Below are 18,607 nucleotides of genomic sequence, written 5' to 3'. Positions count from 1 at the left end.
CATCCATTTTAGCCATTGTATTTATAATTAAATCTACACCTTCACCTCGCTGCATGTATTCAGCAGCTCCCCTCAACTTAGCAGCTCCCCTCAAATTAGTCAATCTTCATTCGTATCTATTGTTTCCATTCTCTGTCTCTTAGTTTCATAAATACAACATATTTTTCTTTCATTTCATCTGTTAATTCATTTACTCTTTTTACATTCCAAGTCACAGTCTTCTATTTTCTATTGTTGTCAGTGATTGGACCTTGACCAGAGAATAGCTATCCATCATGAATGTTTTCACTCAAGGCTTTCAAATAATGCTTTCTTTGTATTGTAGAAAAGGTATTGTAGACTAGGTTATGATCCTTAGTCATATCCACTCTTTGCTAATTTATTTATTTGAGCATGTTTTGGTTGGTACTGCAACATGTCTATGCTATTCTGTACACCATAGTTCTCTAATCTGGACACTGTCATGTTAGACAATATACTATTGCCCACATACCAACAATTAGGATATACGTAGATATGTCATATTCCTAAAAAAGAATGTATAATTGTGTCATTTCCATTTTCTTTTAAATATAAGGCTCAATTGTTCAATTCCCTTTTAACTGAACTATTCATTAATTCATGTCTAGAATGGAAATAGTTATATTTTTCACTAATTATTATATTACATGTCTTTCAAGACTTGATATGCTATAAATGGCAGTATTAGTGTTAGGGTTAATTTCAAATTTAATTAGTATTTCTTCAGCATTTACTGAAGAAATATACTTCAATATATTTAAGTATACCTCTTTATACTTAAAATTTACTACAACTGGTTGTATCTGGATGCTAACTGTTATGATACCGGTATTCGTATCAAAAGTTATTGGTTTAAATCTCACCTGTTACATGAACTCAAATGAGATTTAAAAAATCTGCATAAGTTTCTGTAAGCAAAGTTAGGAAAATCCTATCTAAAATGATGCAAAACTTGGCCTAGGTAGTATTGACTAATGTTGAAATAATAGAAATAATAGAAAAGTGTTGAAAATAATATTAGAGTTGACTAATCTTTGTCAGATGTGTTGATACTATATGCTGTCCAGATATATTGGCACTACAAATTTCACAATTCTTCTTATGGAAATGGTAACTCTCTGAAATCTTGAATAATAACATTGGCAAAGTAAGCTAAAATTGTGTTTTTAATGGTTTATATCAATAAAATTGCCAATTGCTTCCCTCTGCTTTTTTACAGGTCCTGCAAGATTTTGGCAATTCACCTCTGTGACTTCATGTGACAACACTAAAATCTTGCAATATTAGGTAATTTCTCTAAAGTTCTGTCATGTCTTCTTTTTTTAATGAATATTTACTTATTTGATTACTATGAGTGTTGCAAGAAATGTTGCAGATGCATTTGGGCCCATAAATACACCATTCTTAATTTCTGTCATGAGTCCTAGTTTCTATAACCATGGGTTGACTGAATAACTCAAAATTAATTTGGTTCAGTCATTTCATTAAGCCATAAACAGGGGAAAGCCACTTGCAAGCTACATTTTGTTTACAGTCTCTCTCTCTCTCACGCTCACAAACACACACACAGAGGCAGATTTCCCTCCTTTTCTGATTACTCTCAAATTAGCGTATTTGTTTGGGGTATTTTAAGAGTCTTGATGAATAGAAAACTACTAAGGGCTGAAAACTTCAGCTGATCCATCTTTATGACTTTGTTTGCTATTCTTCCATCCTCTGAAGTCCTCCAAGAGCAATTTAAAAAGTGGGGGATGATAAGATTTATTCTCCAGAACCTCTTATATGTTGATCCACTGAAATATTTAGATGTTAAAGCTGTCTTTTTTTTCTCTTTGATTTATTGGAAACTCAGATAACATGTTCAACAAAAATACCCTATCTTTCTGTGGTAAAATAATAGCAGTAATAAAAAAAGAATGAGAATGTGAAAGGCATGCAGCCATATTAGAATATGAAGAATGGCCTCCAAGAGCTAGGGTTAATAATCTGTTTACTTACAAATGTTGGGCATGACCTGGATATAAAGTGCAAAATTTAGCCAAATGGATAATACAAATATTTGTAGCAGCGAGAACATGCCTATATGCACGCTGGTTTTATGATAGTGGCTGACCTAGAAGATTTTACTTTAAAAGTATAGATTAATGTAAAAACCCAGAATATTTTAGATGATGTAATAATATGTAACACAGTCCTTGGTCTATTAGAATTTATTTCTACAGCTATAATAAATTCAATTGTACAGTACATTGTAGCAGTTTATTATCAAATTGGTGCCACTTTTCAGGCCTCATTTCATTTTACTCATGTGTTATGCATTTAAAAACAATAATGACTGCAATTAATAAATTGCTTTTATTTTAACAACTACTGGAGTGAAACTTGTTTTATTTAATACTGCCTGTTCATTGAAATGTGGGAAGGGGAGGGGAGGAGGAGAAGGAGGAAGGGAGAAAAAGAGAAAGGGGGAAAGAAAGAAAGAAAGGGGGATGGGGAAGTGGAAAGAGAAGGGAAAGATTTCTGTTGCATTTTAATACAATAAATGAAAAGATCAAACCATTTATACATATCAAATTACAGAATTATATGGCAAAGAGATCACCATCCTCTTCTACTTAAGCAACTTAAACAGTGTATTAAACAATAGCATTTCCTATTTTTTTCCCCTTCCATCTGTTCATGGTTGTTATTTTTTGATTGTGAAAGAAAAGTAAGAAAGTCCTTTTCATGCATAAAACAAGCATAGTAGTATCCAAATGCCCCAGATTCCACATTCCCCAGGAAATATGCCATAAGTTAGAAGAGACTGTTGCAGAAGAGGAGGGAAAAAAATTGAATCCTGTTATCTTTTCCATTGAGCCATGGACAGTGAAAACATTTGTGGCTATGAAAGCATTTTAAAATGAAGGGAATCATAACTTTTAAGCAATTGCCTATCACTGGTTGGACAAAATTGCTTTTTCTTTAAATAGCTCTGATACGCTTGCTAGCCAGCCTGTCTGATTTCCAGCTAACTATAGAAACCAGCTTCTCACTTCATTTTCTTTTTAAAAGCCACTCAAGAATAAGAAGGATTTTCACAGTCTGTTGTTCTGCAAAATACCTATAGTGTATATGCCGTTCTTTATGTACAGAGCAAGCAAAAATCACAATGCCCATCTTGCCAGAAGCATTCACAAATTAATGCCCAGTTAATATAACCGTCAAAGAAAAATCCTGAGTGACCAGTCTCAGAAGTTTTATGCAATATTAGAATGTTAATGTCATATATTGTATGTGTACCATTTTCTTCCTTCAGCACAAAATGTAGATATTGTCCTGTCTATTGGAATATTGAAGCAACATTTAAGCATATCTGAAATCTCGTCCTTCTTTTCCCTTATAGGATGGAAGGTCCAGAAATCTGAGAGACCGTACGCACGTCTATATATTACGCAGTTTATATGAGATATGAGTGGCCACAGATGGTAGATACAGGTAGTCCTCGTTTAATGACTTGTTGCTTAGTGACTGTTTGAGGTTATGAAGAACTCCGAAAAAGGTACTTATGACTTGGATTCGAAGTTCTGATGTCCTTCTCTCATGGTCACATGACTACATTTTTGGAACTTGGCAACCAGCCTACATTTACAACCATTTACAGCACCCCACGGTCATATTATCACAATTCACAATATTTTTTGCAGGAAACTGGCATTTACTTCCTATTGCACCCATTGCAAGGTTGACTTGGCCTTCCATCTTTCTGAGGTGGGTAAAATGAGGACCCAGAGTGTTTGGGGGCAATAGGCTGACTCTGTAAACCGCTTAGAGAGGGCTGTAAAGCATGTAAAGCGGTATATAAGTCTAAGTGCTATTGCTAAATGCTATTACTATTGTGAACAATGAATTTACTTAATGACTGCAACATTCACTTCATGACTGTGTTCCAGTTACAGGTAATCCTTGCCTTACAATCATTCATTTAGCGATCGTTCAATGTTACAACAGCAGCGAAAAAAGTGACTTACAATAATTTTTCTCTCTTATGACTTTTTCAACAACTCTGTGGTCAAAATTCAGACGCTTGGCATCTTGCATGTTTTTATGACAGTTGCAGGGTCTCGGAGTCATGTGATCCCCTTTTGTGACCCTCTGATAAGCAAAGACAATGGGGAAGCCATATTCACTTCACAACGGTGTCACTAACTTAACAACTGTAGTGATTTACTTAACAACTGTGGCAAGAAGGGTCACAAAATGGGCCAAAACTCACTTAACAACTGTCTTGTTTAGCAACAGAAATGTTGGGCTTAATTGTGGTTGTACACCCGCTACAAAAAAAGGTCATAAAATTGGATCAGTTCCATCATGAGCCGTTTAACAACTATTACAACTTATGACTGTAGTTCCGTGCTCAATTATGGTTGTAAGTCAAGGACTACCCATAAAATATTTTCTCGTAAAGCTGTCCTGTGGAAGAAGGTTTCATATGCTTTTCGTAAGACGAAAAACGAAAAGGTTGTTAAAAAATGCTTTCAAATGCCTCTGCCAATCAGGCAACTCAGCTTGGATCGTCACAGGCTTTAAAAAGAAAAAAAGGCTTTTTTTTGTTTAAATGCCTCTGACGATCCAAGCTGAGTTGCCTGATCGGCAGAGGCTTTTAAAAGAAAAAAAGCCTCTGATGGTCAAACGGCTCAGCTGGGCATGGGGGGGGGCAGGGATTTTTGCTATCGGTTCTCCGAACCACCCGCCTCCATTGCTACCAGGTCAGGCGATCCAGTCCGAACCGGGAGCATTTCACCCCTGCTTCTTGTCCTTCAGACCACACCCAAATAACCAAAAAGAATTTCAAGTTCCATCAGAGTAGCAGTTTGCTCTCAAAGCAAAAAGGGAGAAAGAGGTCATTCCGCAGCACTTTCGACTTGAAAGAAGAAATAAAACAAAAAGATTATTATGCTTCAAAAAGAATTGGCAAAGCCATATTTCTCTGACAGGCAACCAGATTTAGTAGACATTTGAGGATAAAAGCTGCCATATTTCCCTTGAAATATAGATACTCTTCTTTCATTCACTTTCCCTCTCCTTCTCTCTATGGATATACATTCATATAGACATGCAGACACACAAACATCCAAGGACACTGCTGCTAGTCATAATTTGCTGCCTCCACAAAGTGAGTGTTTACAGCAAATCCATAAGCGAGATTGATGCTCATTTGAAATGTTAATGTTTTTACACTGTGCCTGTCCAAAAATTAGCAGATAACGATTTAGAATGCTGTCTGTAATCTAATGTTTAACTAAACATTAACTAAGCATAACTAAACATGTTATGCTCTTGTGCCCACTCCAGATTTTCTCCCCAAAAATAAATGGGGCAGTTTTCTTAATTCTCTTACATTATCTATGCATGGATGTTGGAATGTAGTTGGATTTAAAAATATTCTTTACACTAGCTTTCTCCAGCCAGTAAGGAGAGCATTTGAAGGTTTACTTTTGAATCCCTGAAATAGTTTCACGAATATAGAGCTATATCTCGAGATGCTTGCTGACATAAACAACGTTAGAAATTAGCATCTTTCCTCTATGTTATCTCCTACATTTTAACCTGCAGGAAAAAATGAGGTGAATGGTCATAAACAAAGTGGAAAAGATTTTGTGCAGTGTTATTAGGCAGTGTTTTCATATGCTTTCTGTTCGACAAGAACTGCATAAATAATTGTCTACAGTGAATGCCACAGTGCTCTTAGGCTAAAGGTGGGCAACCCAGAACTATTCACCACTCAGTTTGAAGTCATCAGAGCTCCTACAAATGGACTGAACTCTGACTTCTCTCGACAATATTAAAATAATTTAAATCTTTGGTAAAACAACAAGAGACGAAGTTATTCTAAAATAATTCCAAGGACTGCTATATGTCAAATGAAAATCATATTCACAATGAAACTGAAGTTTAAATTTTGGTGTTACTTTTGGAAGGGAGGAATTGCTCCCTCCTGTCCCTTATTTTAGTAGATAAGTCCTTATTTAGAGACTGCCTTGTTTAGTTACAGTGATATTGGAAAAGTAATCTTGCCACCAACCCTCCCATATATGACCTCCACAAGTCTATAAAGAAAAGAAAAGTTGAAGTTAAATCACAATTTGTGTTACAGTGTCACTTAGCAACTGCTTTGCTTAACGACCGAGTTGCCAGTCCCAATTGTAGTCAATAAATTAGGACTAGGTGTAATGGCCTTTTTTTCAGGTTGTTTGTTGCTGACTTTTTGCAAACTGTTAGCACAGCTGACATTTTTGAACCTACTTGTTTTGCTTTTGATATATCTGGGAAGAGTTTGCAGAAACGTAACACGCTATTTTCCATTTCTTGTAAATCATAAAAATCGCATTCAGGCCTTGTGGAAGCAAGGTGGGGAGATTTTAAGGGCATAATTTTCTACCGGATGCTTAAGGCATCCATTTGGCCCTAATTTTTCCAGTCACTGAAAAATGCCAAAAGGATTTTTTTTAAAAACATATTCAGCCCTACTCACTACAGCCAAGGTCCAGAGGCAACCTCTTTCTACCCCAAATAAGTGCACAATCAATCTGAAAGAAGGACATTTCAAAAGTCAAATATGTGCATATGTGTCCAGAATCACACTATATAGCAGGTGTGCAGTGAACAATGTATGTTAGAACTGTGTGTGGGGGTCCCAAACTTTACTACGTATGAGTTGATAAATTCTTAAGATAAATACATGAACATGTACATGTTTAGGGGTGTGTGTGTCTATTGGATATCCACATCTAAACCCCTGAAATAATGAATTATTTTTTAAAATATTATTTATTGTACTATCATAAAAAGTAAAATACAAAACAGAAAACAAACAAAATGAAATGAAACAAAATCATACATTCAACCCTAACAACAGCAAAAAAGAAGAAAACATGGTGTAGAAAAAAAGAGGAAACAGTGATTAAATAAATATAACATTTAGCATGTAGGATCCACCCTGGCTGAAAAAAAGAAAAAGAAGAAACAGTAAATTCTCCTCCCCTTTTATAATTATAAATACATAGTTTGAGGCTTTCAGTTAAGTTGCCTCTCCAAGCAAGCATATTTGTTGCTAAATGTCCATGAATACATTCGACTGGCAAATTAATTAGAAAATTATTATTGAATCATCCTTACCTGGTGCCTCCACAAAATCCCTGGAGGTTAATATGGCCTAACCCCCTTAGCTTGTTTACCTGAGATAATTGCCACAGCAACAAGCCTTAATGCTAAGAGCACAACATGTCTTTTCGTGATATGTACAACATTTACAATTATCTCATTATTCATTCTCCAGGAATTTGATCTTTCTAAAGGTTATCACGAGATGCCTTAGGAAAGGCTGACCATTAATGGAGGAAAAAAGCACAGTGTTATGGCATCTTAATGTGATATTCTACCTTGAGTCATTTAATCTGTTTTGTGATCAAGAGCATACAGATCAATCAAAACCTTTTGAAGCTCAAGCAACTTCCTGGCCAAACTACATCCTGTTCCTATTCCTACCTGAAAAGGTCAAAGACCAGGGGTGAAATGCTCCCGGTTCAGACCGGATCACCCGATCCAGTAGCAATGGAGACCAATGGTTTGGAGAACTGGTAGCAAAAATCCCTGCCCCCCCCCACATGCCCAGCTAAGCTGAGCCACGCAATCATCAGAGGCTTTTTTTTATTTTTAAAAGCAATTTTTCTACAATCTCTTTGGCCGAAAAAATGCTTTTTAAAAGTAAAAGTTAAAAAAAAAAAAAGCTGGTTGTAGAAAAAATCTTTTTAAACGCCTCTGACAATCCCAGCTGAGTTGCCTGATCGGCAGAGGCTCTTAAAAGCATTTTTTACAACCTCTTCGGCCGAAGAGGTTGTAGAAAAAATGGTTTTAAAAGTTAAAAAAAAAAAGTTGGCCATGCCCACCCCGTCACATTAACCCCCCCTCCACCAAGCCACACCCACAGAACCGGTAGTAACAAATTTTACATTTCACCACTGTCAAAGACTAATATTTTTTTTTACTTTATTTCTTATTCATTGTATTTATTAAATTTTAAACCCATCTCTCCTCCCAGGTGACTCTGGGCGGTTTAGGCATGAACCCAATAGGGAACTACATGCATTAAAATCATGTTTGTTAGTACTTGGGACTAGTGCATCCTATATATTAAGTCACTAAAGCCACTGAGAACAAGTGGGGGAAAAAAACTAAAATAAAATATAGAATGTTGTTTAAATATTCTATATTATATAAGGAAAAATATGGTTAGAATAATAGGAAAAGATCAGTCCAGAATATCTTATTCATATTATGTTCATAAGCAGGAAATATGTTCTTCACTGGTTTCATCAGCCTGAATGCAGTCACTTTGGGATCTAAGGCACTTAAGTTTATTACATAATGTTCAGAGATATATTTTTACTATTTTTATTTAATAGATTATATATTTAATATAATGACTACAGACCAAAGGCCCAAATCATATTCATGAAGCCACTTTAAAGAAATTGCAAACATGATTTCATTATATCCGATAATGATTTCTGCAGAACAAGAGAAAATTCAACATTTAATTGAATGTTTCCAGAAGATCATCTTTATATAATGAAATCTAATCCCTCAATATTCCCAATAAAGCAGCAAGGAGGTGGTAATTTATATGCATGTAATCCAGCTAAACACATATTTCATCATCATATCACCAGTATCTTTCTGGGCCAGCCAGCTGAGTTGAACTCAACCTTCAGTGACTTTAGAATGTAACAAAACATCTCTTTTTCCTAACATTTATTGGTGGCTTTTCTGCATGGTTGGTTTTATTGCTTTAAAAGTAATGGTGTGAGCTGTGTAAAAACCTACCATAAACTCTGACAAATCACACAAACAGAAGACAGATTCATTCTGTATGGGTTGCTGAAAAGCTAGTCTAATCAGATACAAGATTTACATTTCCTTTTTCCAAAGGAAGCTTCTAGCACCTGGACTTATTTTCTTAATATGCAACTCAGTGGAACAGCAATCGAGATGCAAAGAGGAGAAAGTGATCTGAAGCATATACAGATATCTGTAAGAATTGCAGTACTTCCTTAAATCCCCCTTTTCCTGAAATGGCACATAAACCCAGGGGGGGAAATGCAGTGTGAACTTATGGGTACTCCAAATCATATTTACCTTTTTGAATCTAGTATGATGAACAACTATGATAATTTAGTGGACTTGCCTGAGAATACCATAATCTTTACTGAACTTCCAAGAACAAAAAGAAATTTCACCAAAGCTGTATCATCATTTGATCCTGCTGCCATCTGCCTTCTCCTACCCTCTTACAAATAGAGCTTTATCTGTAACTTTGCCTGAAGCCAAATCTAAAATAAATTGGATGACTTTTCTTTATGATAAGTATCTCTGAGGAAATAAAACAAGTTTGCTCAAAGTCGTGAAATTTGAACGCATCTCTACACTCCCAACCTAGTTTATTTAGGGTTTGGGTAAAGGTAGGAAGATCTTCAGTTTCTTGTAATTGGAGGAAGCTGTACTCCCTAATTTTTTTCATTACTTTTTCTGTGAACATGTGTGCCATTGAGACACTCCATGCCATTTTACTTGTTTAGGAAGTGATTTGTCACTGTCCTCTTCCTAAGGCTGAAATTACCCACTTGGCTTTGTGCCTAGGGCAGGACCAGGACTCTAGCTTAGTTCCTTTAACCATTGTACCAAGTTGGCTCTCACCTTATTACTTTATTTATAGGTTATTCCTAGGTCAGGAAGCAGATCCTCATCCCAATTACCTTACAGCAGTCTTTCATCTGTGATCCGTCAAAAATTTTAGATTGCTATGACATTTCCATTGCCTATTGACTAATGCTAGCTGAAGTTGTAGATCAGAAAAATAAGAAGGCCAGAAGTTCGATCCTGATTGGCTCAAGGTTGACTCAGCCTTCCCTCCTTCCAAGATCGGTAAAATGAGGACCCATATTGTTGGACTCTGTAAACCATTTATAGAGTGCTATAAAGCACTATGAAGCAATGTATGTCTATATGCTATTACTATTGTGTATCTTGTCTTTTTATGTACACTGAAAGCATATGCACCAAAGACAAATTCCTTGTGTGTCCAATCACACTTGGCCAATAAAGAATTCTATTCTATTCTATTCTATTTTGCTACATAACGAAAAGAACAGGAAGAGATAAAAGGAAAGGAAGGGGCTGGGGTTAGGACAATGGAACACTGGGAGGAGAGAGAGGAAGTGATGCACACTAACCTTGTCATAGTCATCCATCACCCTCATCCTTTCCAAATTTGGTTTGTTGGAGAAACTAAAAACATTCTGTGATTTGCTTCTGCCAAACAGTGTTGGCCTGAAATGGTCTGGGAGAACATTCAAAATATGATGGTCAATGCTGTGTCAAATGTTACAAGGAGGTGTGTGATTTTGCCCCCATGAATCAAAGATTTAGAATTTTCTCGAATTGCATAATAATTTACAATTTATAACTATGTTGTGCTGCATAGTGTTTTGCTAAGCATTTATTCACATGCACTTGCAGCCACATAATTTACCCACATGTTCCGAATTGAACATTTGGCTGACTACTACTTTTGAAATAAAAACAGCACCTATAATTCCAGAATGCCATGCCTTTTATTCTCTTTAAAAGATGATTGCCATTTATCACTGCAATGAAACTTCCAGATCAACAAAACAAATTAGTAGTGTCCCCACAACCCATCAATCAAACACTATGGCAATATTTGCAACAGTATGTTGAATAAAATTATTATTATGCTCAATCATATGCCTGCTCAAATCTAAGCCTAATTCCATGACTCTGCTTTATATATGTCAGGCCATCAACCACCTGGTCAATTATCAAGAGGGGTTTTTTCAGGGGTGAAATGCTACCGGTTCGCTCCGGTTGATAAAAACTACCAGTTTGGGCAACCAGTAGTTTAAAAAAAGCTAAAAGTAAAAAAAAAAAGTGATAAAAAAGCAACCAGTTCTTCTGAACCAGTATTTCCAGTGATCAGCTGTGCAGCGGGATTTAGCTTTGCTAGAAACCGAGAAATCCTGCTCTCTAGCAAAGCTAAATCACACGCCACAGCTGATTTTTCCCCCTCGCTGTTCTACTGCACAGCATGCGCCAAAAGGAAGCATGGGAAGGTAAATAGAACAGCGGGGGGATCAGCTGTACAGCGCAGTTTAGCTTTGCTAGAAAGCAGGAAATCCTACTTGCGCGCCACAGCTGATCCTCCCCTTGCTTCTACTTAGCTTTCCAAGCCTCCTTTTGGCATGTACTGCACATGTGCGTGCATGCACAGACCGCATGTTTGGTGTGCACTGTGCATGCAGCATACATTTGTCATGCAGTGTGCATGCACGGCCAGCGAACTGGTAGCAAACCGGTTTGGATTTCATCATTGGTTTTCTTCCCCCATATCTGGATCCTCTCTTTAGATCAAACACACATGCAGGTAGTCCTTGACTTATGATCACAATTGTAGGGGATGATTTCAAGTTATTATCAAAATAGAAGCACAAAGAGTTAACAAGGTTTGACCCAAGATAGTAAATAAATACAAAATAATAGGTTGTAATTTTCCATAATGTAGACTAGCGCATAGCTTGTATATTATATTCTTTGTTTACTTGCCTAGAGTTAGTATTTTAAAGTATAGTCACAATATTAACATAGCTAGAGCACAGCCATGATTGACCGACCTGTGACCCCTGAACATACCAGCTCCTGACTTGAGATATGGAGCAGGTACTGAATTGTACAGAAAAACAAGATAGGGGAGTGACAAGAAGATTCTCATCTTGAAGGGGGCTGAGGGGGGCTGGGTGCTTAGCAACACAGGCCTGATTAATTTTAAAGGTAGAATAGAAGATTATAGGCGGACTGTAAACATGTGACTGAACCAGACCTATCAATTGGCCTGGCTAGGAAGGTCGGTCAAAATATGCTGAGATCTGTAACTTGGTGTGAATGTCTATTCTTGTGCCAGAGAAGTCTCACCTGCTATTTGCAAACAGCTTAATAAATCTTACTTCTGGCTGACCCAAGTATTGTGTGAACTTGTTATGCACACAATGGAGCCCTAAATTTCTGTTGCTAAGCAAGGCAATTAAGTGAGTTGTGTTTCATTTTATGACCTTTTATTCTTAAATGAATCACTGCAGCTATTACATGAATCATGCGGTCCTTAAGTGAATCTGGCTTCCCACCCTTGACTTTGCTTGTCGGAAACCAGCTGGGAAGGTTACAAAGATTGATCATATGACACCAGGATAGGCAACTGTCATAATACATGCCAGTTGCCAAGTGTCAAAATTTGATCACATGACTATGGAGACAGTTGTGTGAAAATCAATCATAAGTCTCTTTTTCAGTCCTGTTATAACTTTGGTCACTAAATGAATGATAATAAGTCAAGGACTACCTGTGGCACTATTGCAGGAGGGTATTATGAGGAATACCTTCCTGCAATAGGTGATGTGCCTCGTTTTCCTGTATGAAAATTGCTTATCTTCTGTATTCATATACATAGCAGATCTTGGTGAAGAGTTCGAGTTTAAAGGCAAGCCTATCTTTTTCTCCCCCACTTAAACCACCACCATCCTGCCGCTTTTCTTAGACAACTGTTTCCTCATCTCTTAATCCCTCTTAGTTCAGAAATATTTCCTGCTTTCAAATGTGCTTGGCCAAGGTTACTAACCTATGACAACCTAATTTCACTGAAATATATTCATCATGGAAATGAGCATCGAGTGAAACAACATGATGCATCTATTCAGAAGAAAGGCCTATTTTTCACTAGAGAGCCATACTTTAGGGAACAGAGGGTGCTGTTTTTTCTTCTATGTTCAATGCAAGTGGCATCCAGAACTAAGTGGTTACTGCATTCAAACCAGTTACCAGAAAGGAATGGAAGAGACTGAAGGAGCTTCCAACGAAGGATTCCAATCAAATAATGAGGTGGATTGACAGTCTACCAATGGGTGTATGTTGCCACTAGAAGTGTGGCAGCCAATTCACAACTTTTTTTCTGAACAATTCCTTGAGGAGGGAGGGGGCAGATTTAATACAAATAGAGAACGGCAAGGAATATTGCTACAGAAGTGACTGAATTTCACTGTCATTTCAGAAGTAGGGCAAGAGCAGAGCATTGACTAGTTATCTCTCTTTATTACTGACCTAGAAGAGCACTTTAAGATTGGCTGCTGATTCTTGAAAATGCTACAGACTCAGAGGACAGAAGTGTCCATAGTGTGCTATAATACGGAATAGAGTGGACTCGAGTGCCATTTAAATGGTGAAATTTGGAGACTTGAAAAATTCTATAACAGACAACATTCAGTCCAGTTTTAATGACATCATCATCCATCTCAGATCAATGAATGACTACATGTTTCCCCGAAAATAAGACCCATCCTGAAAATAAACCCTAGCCTGCTTTTTGGGTGGGCCTAATATAAACCCTACCCCAAAAATAAGCCAGGGGGGTGGGCCAGCACAAGAGGCAGCGAGCGCACAGCAGCTGCAGCCCACTGGCTTCTTGGCACAGTGCAGATTAAGTCCAAACGCAGAGGCAGAGGTGGGGAGAGAGAGACAGGTGATCCAGACCTGCTGCGCGGCTGCCTGGCTCGCAGGAGACTTGCACAGTGGCACTGGCAGCACCAGAGGCAGAGGTACCGGGAGAGAGAATGTTGCAAAATAAGACACTCAAATAAATAAGCCCTACTGCTTATTTTGGGGCCCAAAAGAAAATAAGATCCACTCTTATTTTCAGGGAAACATGGGAAGTAGGAAGCTACACTCCTCACCCTTAGTTGGCCTCCTCCATTCACTTCTTCTAATGCAGCGGTCTTCACATTTGAGATAACAAAGGAACTCTACTCAATGTGAAATATCAGTGCAGACCTCATTAAAAAACATAGTTTATTTTAACAAAATGTTACAATGAATGTTGCAATAACACAATATAACTGAAAATGTGATGCTCAACCCCTTAGATAATTCTCATGGAAACCTTACCTGGTGAACAAAATTTGAATACCATAGCTTTCATCCATTAGGCACCAAGTCAGCCGAGTGATTTTGGACCAGTCACTTTGTCTCAGCCCTAGGAAGCAGGTAATGGCAAACTGCTTCCGAAAAACCTTGCCAAGAAAACTGCAGAGACTTATCAATCATAATCAGATTGAAAGGAAGAAAAAATAACCCATTAGGGGAATGCATCAGAGGAAACTGTAGCTGCTTCCTATATTAATTTCAGCATGGCTTAGTCCCATATAAATCAGTATAAGCTGATAGCCTCAGTAGTTCCACCAGTTGCTTTATTTTATGTCAATTTTTTAACCAAATGTCTTCATTTATTACCTGATTGTCATCTTTATGTAATGATTGTAAAGTCATTCTACTATTGAGGTGCAAGTTCCAGATAAGGAAAATAAATCTTAACCCAAAAGCAGTCTCTTAAAACTCCTATGAATACAGGCATTGGCAATGAACTTGGTTGTCAAATTAAGATTTCAAATGAAGTTGCATACTCAGTACCAGAGAGAGGAATGTTTAATGGTTAGGCTGTATACCCATAAATCTTGAAAAATTATCTTTTGGGTCTAGAAAAATAACAATGGAGACTTCCTTAGAAAATCTAAGCAAGTTTTTTCTTAGCCATAAATCCAGATAAATAATGCTATTTATTTAATTTAAGACTATTCATCTGAGAGAGATTAATGGGACAAGTTATCCAATACTGAAGGGAAAACACACAAGATCTATCCTATCTTAGTCTGTTTCCAGGATTAATCACTTTAACTGTTATGTAATGTGACATTCGCACATTATTAAAGAGGCTAGAGAACAAATTGCATATCACTCATCAGCTGATCATTTTTCATTTGATTTCAGCCTTCCCAAATTAATGGGGCCCTTCCTTTTTCATTAAACTTATCTTTATAGCTTTAAATAGAATATGTTGCCAATCACACGTTCTTTTTTGGTTTTTGCTTGCATACATGAATGAACCTTAAGGGAAAGGGAAGATAATCATCCATTTCTCCCCTCCCCCCAAAGTCTTCATCAACTTTTAAAATAGCATTTAAGATACGTAGTTAAAAAAAACAGAATGTATGCCAAATTACTAATGTTTATTTGAGTCCTAATTATGAATTTATTTTTACATCCTAAGGTTTACGTTTCACCCAGATTTAGTCCTCCTGATTTATAAACAATCAACTTTGATTAATTTTGTACACCCTAGGATGATCAGATAAAGAATTCATGCTAACTTGTATAAGTCGTAAGTCTATCTTGTTTTGCCTAGAAATCAATGGTATATAGTAAAATGATTCATAGCAGCTCATGTTAGATAGCTCACAACAGAAAAAAAAACGGTTTCAAAATAAGGCGACTTGTTTTGCGGGAGCACAATGTAGACAATTATTCTCTAGTCTAGTCTAAACAAAAGGTGAAGAAACAACTCCCTATTGTCACAACAGCAATCTGAAACAATTAGAGCTATGGGATTTGAGGCAGGACAGAGCAAGGTGATACTAGCTGGAATATCCACTCATTTAAAAATCCTCATGAAAAAAACTGCAGGCAACCCAGTCCATAAGAATACTGATAGAACCTATCATGCATTATTATGACGCCAATATTATACATATTTATTATAGTTCTTAAAAGTCATATGATTCTTTCTCCATTTTGATGCAGTTGAGGGACAGAAGAGGCTATGAAGCAGTCATCAGAAACTGATCATAAGAGTAGGGCTGTCCTGGTTCATCAGGATGAAGACAGTAGAGTTTGTGATTCATCAAACTGAAGAATTTTCTCCAGAATGATACAAGGCCTTCATAATCAGGGATATGGCCACCACTGTTTGCCATTTTGAAAAATTCATAGCCATTTTATCAGGCAAGGAAAACGTGCCTACACTATAGATCAGCTGCCACTTTTCAAGTGACTAATCTGTGAAATGCAGAATGAACGACTACAAAATAGGCTCATGAGCATGAAATAGTTTTGATTTACATTACAAGCAGAAAACCATTTTTGAAAGCATAGGAACCGATTCATATATTGCAAGCTGGGTAAATTGACAATTCAACCTCAGTATATTTTCATGGCTGAACAGCCTCACTATCCATTGATCATATGTCCCATCCAGTTAAGTGCTCAGATACGGAAGGCTAATTCCAAAAGTGGGATTGAAATTTAACCAAGACGAAGCAGAAACCGCCTCATGACTTTCCTAAATTTGGAAAACTACAAAGCTTGCCTCAGCTAATTGGTGTAAAGAACTCACTGATCATGGTGAGAAAGAAGGTCTTCTAAATATGACAGAAGATTATTTGAACCAGATATATCTTTTTTTATAGATAAACATAAGACATGCAAAAACAACTATGAATGAAATATGGTTTTTTTCATAAGACTTAAATGTATTGAATTATATGCTATCCACAATCTAAACTGCAAACAGTTTGCTATTCAAAATATCGATAAAAGCAGACATTTCAATGGTAGAAAAGTTAAAAGAGCAATTCACAGACAGAGGAATACAGGAAGTCCTGGCTTCTCCTCCAGGAATCTATGAATACAGGTAGATTCATAGTTGCAACCATTAATTTAATGACCGTTCAAAGTTACAAAGGCACTGAAAACAGTGACTTATGACCGTTTTTCACACTAATGACCATTGCAGCATCCCACTGTCAAGTGGTCAGAATTTGGACACTTGGCAACTGGCATGTATTTATGACAGTTGCAGTGTCCCAGGCTCATGTAATCACTTTTTGTGACTTTCTGACAAGCAAAACCAATAAGAAAACCAGATTCACTTAACAACCACATTACTAGCCATAGCACATCACTTAGACTTATATACCTCTTCATAGGGCTTTACAGCCCTCTCTAAGCAGTTTATGGAGTTTAAGGAGTCAACATATTGCTCCTGACAATCTGGGTCCTCATTTTACTGACCTCAAAAGGATGGAAGGCTGAATCAACCTTGAGCCGCTCAGAATCGAACTCCTGGAGTGAGCAGTGAGTTAGCCCTGCAGTACTGCATTCTAACCACTGTGCCATCACAACTCTTACTAACTTAACAATTGCAGTGATTCTCTTGACAACTGTACCAAGAAAGGTTGCAAAATGGGGAAAAGTTCACTTAACAACTGTCTTGCTTAGCAACCGAAATGTTGGGCTCATCTGTGGTTTTAAGTCAAAGACTTAAAAGCGCTACACTTCTAGCTAGGAAATGTTTGGGTATGGGATACTCTGAATAATCTTGCTCTAGTGGTGAAATCCAAATTTTTTTACTACGGGCTCTGTGGGCGTGGCTTGGTGGGCGTGGTGTGGCTTGGTGGGCGTGGCTTGGTGGGCATGGCAGGGGAAGGATACTGCAAAATCTCCATTCCCACCCCACTCCAGGGCAAGGATATTGCAAAATCTCCATTCCCACCCCACTCTGGGGCCAGCCAGAGGTTGTATTTGCCAGTTCTCTGAACTACTCAAAATTTCCGCTGCTGGTTCTCCGAACTGCTCAAAATTTCCGTTACCAGTTCTCCAGAACCTGTCAGAACCTGCTGGATTTCACCTCTGTCTTGCTCTTAAGGTAATCTTAATGTCATGTTAAGATGATGTGCTTTTTTCACATATCCTCCTAAAATATTTCCCTTTATACATCTTACCACCTTAGAAAATACTCCAAGGAATATCTTGTCACTACCTACATCTGTGTTGCTTTGAAAAGCTCCCCGGGAAACAAGTCAAGCAGAGAGTAGCATGGAATAGCACGCTTCAAGTCAAATTACAGTCTGCATTCAGTCACAGTGCAGTCTGTATTAAATAACTTATATCCTATTTTGTCTATCTGCAGATCAGCTGTAATGTTGCTTTCGGAGGTTAAAGAAGTATGAAAGGTGTCCCAAGGGATATTCACACTTACTCTGCCTAACAGGAAGCAGCTTCTTAAATTCACTGTTGTGTAATGGAATAGGAAAATAACCTCTCCATTTATTTTGTGAACAGGATGGTGGAAAGTCTGAGTTACAAAGAGTTACAATGATCATTCATTCAAGCACTAAAAATCCAAGTGAATTCCTCTTTGGATGTTCTATATTAGATACATCAATAGATGAAAAAACATGACTCATGCCAGAAAATAGTCTTTCACAAAGATCTCAAATAATCTATTTTGACAAAGAATGGGTTGTACTTTCCACAGTGATTCCTCCCCCCTACCCCGGTTATTATCAAGCATATATAGAGATGTCATTTAAATTCATTCTTCTATAAACAGAGTTCAGGCAGATTTTTCTTATTTAGTCTTTTAGGTTTGAACCATATCTTCCCACAGGTGAACTGAGCTAAAGCCTGCATATTAAAACATTCTTTTTTCACTGTTATCTAAATTTCTACATGATTAGCTTTTAGATCAGGCAAGGCCATGACCCCCTAAACCACATGCAGCCCTTAGGCCCCACATGCAGGGCCTGTAGAACGTCTGACTAAGACTCTTGAAAATTGTTAATCCAATTTCCCACCATTTTCAAGCAAGAAA

The 18,607-nt window shown here is 37.3% G+C and overlaps 1 protein-coding gene across 3 annotated transcripts in view; it reads right to left on the bottom strand.

Annotated features, from left to right (window-relative positions):
* ST6GALNAC3 (ST6 N-acetylgalactosaminide alpha-2,6-sialyltransferase 3) overlaps positions 1-18,607 on the bottom strand; it is a 366,227-nt gene that overhangs the window by 210,312 nt on the left and 137,308 nt on the right. The gene's annotated exons all lie outside the window — the stretch shown is intronic.

This window comes from Pantherophis guttatus, chromosome 3 (assembly GCF_059756535.1).
Source record: "Pantherophis guttatus breed Tessera chromosome 3, ASM5975653v1, whole genome shotgun sequence".
NCBI classification, from domain to species: Eukaryota; Metazoa; Chordata; class Lepidosauria; order Squamata; family Colubridae; genus Pantherophis; species Pantherophis guttatus.
The sequence above is the reverse complement of the archived record's forward strand: the minus strand, read 5'-3'. Positions and strand labels throughout refer to the sequence as shown.